The 5,782-nt window shown below is 35.2% G+C and overlaps 1 pseudogene; it reads right to left on the reverse strand.

The window, feature by feature from the left end:
• Positions 1 to 668: 668 nt before the first annotated feature.
• Positions 669 to 3,321, reverse strand: LOC120207518 (annotated as a pseudogene).
• Between the last annotated feature and the right edge of the window lie 2,461 nt (positions 3,322 to 5,782).

Genomic DNA, 5,782 nt, shown 5'->3' on the forward strand with positions numbered 1-5,782 from the left:
ATGCCTCGCATCTTCAGTTGTAAAACTTTAGTTTCTTTGTTCCATTTTTCAATTCAATATATACTGAAAAAATTAGAAAACTTTTGGGATAAATTACATATAAAATCATTGTTCAATGATTTATTTGATATTTTGGTGACCAATTTGTTATTTTTAAAACTTCAATGGGGAAAACAAAAACTTACTGAAATATTAGTGATCATTTGTATAATTTATCCTTTTTAATTTTATAAATTAACTATGCCACATTAGCAATCCATCAAAGGTCTAACGGTGATTAACCTTTAGTGACCCCTCTTAATTAAATAAAAACAAAAATGACTAAATATTATATATTTTTTAATTCAATGAAAAAAATGTACAAAACCTAAACGAAAGTGATCAATCGTGTCTTAATCCCCAAAGAACTATGATGCATTTTAGTAGCTTAGGAGTTAGGCCTTTGAACGCCACTGGCTCATCAGATTCTAAGAAACCTTGAGAATAACCTTAGGTGAAATTGGTTTTCCTAATTAAAATTTAATCTTTATATTTTAATTTAATATAATTTGATTTTTTATTTATATTAATCTTATACCTTAATATAATCACTAGCATGATTAAATAAATTAATAAAAAAAACTATTTTGGTAATCATAATTTCACCTTTTAAACGATTTTTTTGGGTGATACGGTGCTTATTGTCGCTATATTTCTTCAACTGTAAAATCAGGTTCATTTGGCTTTTGCAAAGAGCTTAATATGTCCAAGTCATTGCCACTCCTACTCCCACCTCTTGACCTGGTGCTGGCTGCCAGTTTTGCTGCATATGAGGCGAATTCCACGGCCACCGCCGGAACTGGTGCACCTGTCGTTTGTTCCATCATTTTCTCCGGAGAACCGACTACCATGCTCTCCCATTTCTTTAGCTCACCATCCTCTTTCCGTCTCTTATACCGAAGCCAAGCTGCTTGTATAAAGCATGCAGCCCATGTCCTCCATTGATGCGAGTGAAATCTAAATGTATGCTTTAGTTTCTTGCTATGCAGTCTTCGGAATTGGGATGCAACGAATTTCAAGTCCTCGGAAACAAGTGCAAAGGCTTCCACTTCGGTGATCGCCTTAACGGTGCGCGTAGACGACGGAAGGACAATACTTGGACAAGGATCCAACGCCCATGTTAACAACTCCTCACCACAAAAGTCACCAGGACCAATCCGGCTCGAGTTGAAGAACCCTGTACGTCCTCCATTGGTAGTGCACGAATCTAGATGGCCCCGGACGATGAAAAGCATCTCGTTTACGGGATCGCCTTCGCGAACTAGGCACGTCGACGGGGTACAAAGACAGGGTTTAAGCCTTTCACATATTGCATCAAGCATCTGGTCATCCATCAGATCAAAGAGTGGCACTTGTCGAACTAAATCGAGGCAGAGGTGACGTTTGATGTCTCGACGAAGATCAGCTGGAAGACTCTTTAGAATTGCTTCCTCGTCAACACCCCTAGTCGCAACCCACCTGTATTGATCATACCGTCGAACATTCTTCCTTAGTTCATATGGAAGTTGCCTATGATGCATCCATTGTTCCATATCGGTCCTCCTAATCCGCCATTCTTCGAGTCGAACAGTCGTCGATTGCAGATACGTCTAAGAAAATGATTGGCTGGTTTTATTAATAACCGGTAAAACAATAACAATGGAGTGGAAATCATAACTGGTAGAATTTTACCTGCATATTTCCAATCAGCAATGCAAAAAGCACTAATCCAAGAATAGCAATAATGATGACAAAAATTATTTCTCCAACAGAAGTGCTTGTAAAAAGACCCTGCCCCAGTGAACTGCAAAGTTTGGTAACACCATTGCATAAAATTCATTGCGAAGAGAATTTAACTACTATATGTTATGAAATTTTACCTCAAATTTCTAAGCCCCCACCAAAGGCAGTAAAAATACTTCTTGAAGAAACCTTCGGATGTGACTCCGGAACGTAAGGCGTCGCCATAAATACCGAACTGAAAGAAGTCGTTGCTTGGATCACATAGACTCGAGATATTGCTTGATTTGAGCCAGGAAGATCTAGCAGGGTCACCGATTGATCTGCAGTCAAAAAACTCGAACGGACAGTGTATGAGGGGAAGATTACAAACTTCCATCCAACATTCTTCTTGTCGTTCGAGCGATAATAGATACCAGGCAGCCCCTAAAACCTGCTTGAAAACCGGGAAAAGTAACAGATTTAAGGAGCATTGTCAGTAAACTTCGATATGTATCATGTGAAGAACTCATGTTTGAACACATTTTGGTCATGGATTTATTGCAGTGATTAACATACATGGCTTGCTAACATATAGAGCACCAAGTTATAAGCTGCTCCGGCCCATGCTGTTGCGGTCACAACTCCAGTAGTCTTGATAATTTGAGATGAAAGTGGATAGATAAGGTATAACCTTAAGAGATATTGGAATATGATGATCAATCGTACGATGTTTTTGGTAGTGACCATCGATGAACCCTTTAATTTTGGAATTACAGACCAAACCAATACCTGCAATGTTCATAAATAGTGTTGAATTTGATGAACAAGTTCGAATTGTTGCTTGAGAAACGAATCCGGTACCTGTGGAAGGGGTTGAGCAGCAATTATGTCGAGCCAAAAATCTTTGTGAGGTACCTCGAAGCGATCTTTGAAGGGTCTATGACTAGCTCCCCTCTACCAAACACACGAGAAGATGGAGCAACATAAGCAGTTCGGAACCGAACGAAAATCTGGAGTATGTAGAACACATCGACTACGGATCGAACGATGGTGAGATCGATTTCGAGAGGTAATGAAACAGTAATGCATAAGCCCCTCTTTGCCTGTGGAAGATAAAAGAACAGAGGGTCTATGAACAAGGAAATCAGACAAGCTACTAAGAAAAACTTGTTCCATCGGCTAATGTCTGGTCCTCGAGGATCGAATATTGCCTTCTCGACTACCTCGTAGTCTTCGAAAACACCCTGGACAGTTCTTTCTTGTGGAAAGTCTTGCCGGTTGCAGTCTTTTGATTGCAGTCCGTGACCTTGCTCATAAACTTAGAGGAATGAGTTCTCCCAGGGGATGAACAAGTGTTCTTTTCGGGATCGTCTCGGAATCTAAAAATCAGAATAAGAAGAATCCCAGTGAAGAAATCACATCAACAATCACAGATTGTATTTCACAGACATAAAATTTTGCCTGCAGAAACTACATACCTTACAGATTTTGATTTACCAGAATCCATCGCATTAGCAATTCAATTTATGTAGTAGTTTCTTCATTCACTGGGTTTTATCTGCCATGGAAATATTAAAAAGCTGTAAGCAATAAGCAGTACAAAGTGATGGATTAAATAAATAAAATAGCTATGATTATAGAAGAGAATATGAAAGGAAACAAAGGAGGGCATATGGAAAATGGGGTTCATATTCTTAAATTTGGATTCTTTGCTTTGAGTTTATCTGGTTAAGCAACAGTTTAATATCATTGTTTTTGTAAATGCCATGTTCGACCGTGTTACAGAATCATGGGAAAGTGACACTCCCTGTAGAGATTTGACCATGTAAGAAAAACAAAAGGCAGCAGCTTGATTTGGTTTCTTTGTCCATTTGCTTGAAACAAACAGGTGAACAATATGATCAAAGCAATTCAAAAGAAAACAAATGAAATGTATATTCTTAGCAATATAAAATACTTTGGTTCCATTAAACTAATTAATCATTTAATTGATTAAGAGTTTGAAAAAGAATGATTAATTTAGAAACAAGTGGGTAAATATCCTGAATCCCAACCCTTTAATGGATGTTCAACATGTGGAGCACCAAATAAAGTTTGGGTAAATTACAAATTTCATCACTGAACTTTACTCTCTCTCCAATTTTGCTCACTAAACTTTAAAGTTTTTAATTTCCTCATTAACTTAACATATTGGGTTTTTTTGTCACTCCTCCACTGTTAAATAGTTAACGGCGTTAAAATGAAGCCGTTTTGAAAAAAAAAAAATTCACCAAAACGAAATTGTATTACATTTATATAACAACCCATTTGTAACGTCGTTAGTGAGAAAACGACTGAGTGATATAAAAAAAACCAACATATTAAATTCAGTGAGGAAATTGAAAGGATTTAAAGCACGGTGAGTGAAATAGAGAGAGAGTAAAAATGAGTTACCAAATTTGTAATTTACCCTAAAAGTTTTAGAATTGGTACCAAATAATCCCAACTCTTACGTGTATTTTTTTTTTAATAATCTAGGGTCATTATAAAAATAATGATAAGATATGTGAGTGTTCGAATTTTTACGTACAGTATTATACTGACAGTCATTAATAGTATTAATATGATAGTTCATATCTAAATGATGTTGTGACTAAAAAAATCAATTAATTATAAAGAAATTTATGAACTTATTTTTATAAAAAAAATTAATAAATAGTTAAAAATTGTATCATTTTCATTTTAATTTAAAATAAAAATCAAATTAGGGTAACAGACACCAAATGTGAGCTTGATTTGATTAAATGAAATGAGGCCAAAGATTAGTATTGGGCTGGTCAAATTAGAGCTTTATATAGTCCAATGACTCTTATGAATCTCACCACTGTTAAAGCTCAGTTTGTTATAGAAGAAGGGGCTTAACAAATAGTTAAAACAACTTACTTGGGTTTCAGTTACAGCAACCTAACAGAAACAATCTTTTAAATAGAAGTGTGTGAAATTGAACTGTCAATTTTGTCAACATTAACCTTCATACCATTATCAACAATCAACTTACTAGACTCACTATAATATGTGGAGTTCATTATTTTAGACTCGTCAAGAGTAGCATGATGAGTTGCTCCTAAGCCAACACATCAAGAGTCTCCACTGACACTAAAATACACTTGAACAAAGTCTTTAATGCGATTCAATATATATTTTTAAAACAAATGAGTATTTTCTTTTCTTCCTATAATAATTGCCGGATTTAAACATGCAATCCTTTTCTTGGGGTCACTTATTAGGATATCCTTCAATTTTAAATGACCATAATAAGACTTCTAAGAATTTAAACAGTATTTTCACAATATCTAAGTGGCTGTGGAACCATAGTTTGGTGGCAAGATTTTTATTCAAAGTAGAGAGTGAGTGGTTGTCTTAGATGGTAGTGGAATGACACGTGTTATCATATGGGGTTTGGCTTCAGATCTTCTCTGTGACCACCTGGAATCTCTTCTCTCTTGCTCTCAAATGGAAGTTACCGGGCGTTATAAATTATTCAAATGCTTCCTTTCCCCACTCAAACTCCAAGGGGAGTTGCCTCAACGATATTTACATTGTTTTCTTTGTATCTAATTTTTTTAGGCCGTCTCAATTGGACAAGTTGAGTTGGTTTCGATTTTTTAATCGGGTCAACCTTGATCGAGTTAATTTAAATTATAAAATTTTTAGACAATTCTAGTTCGAACTAATTTTGGATTTAGGTCTTTTGTATTTGGGTCGATTTTGAATCACTTTGAGTATAAGTCTTTTTATTAGTTTTTTTTCTTCTTTGGTTTCTACTCTTTCGAGTTTAAGACCTATTTTTCTCTAGATTAACTCATTACTGATTTGAATCATTTTAAATTCGGATCATTTATAATTTAAAATCATTTTAGATTCAATTAATACGAATACAAATAGAATTGGTTCGGATAATTAATTTTTATATCTTAATTAGATTAGATTTGGTTGGAAAAAAATAACATGTGTATTTCACAAGTTTGATATGCCTAGGGATGGAAGTTACGTGTGATATTTT

Source organism: Hibiscus syriacus, unplaced genomic scaffold (genome assembly GCF_006381635.1).
Source record: "Hibiscus syriacus cultivar Baekdansim isolate YM2019G1 unplaced genomic scaffold, ASM638163v2 tig00014862_pilon, whole genome shotgun sequence".
NCBI lineage: Eukaryota > Viridiplantae > Streptophyta > Magnoliopsida > Malvales > Malvaceae > Hibiscus > Hibiscus syriacus.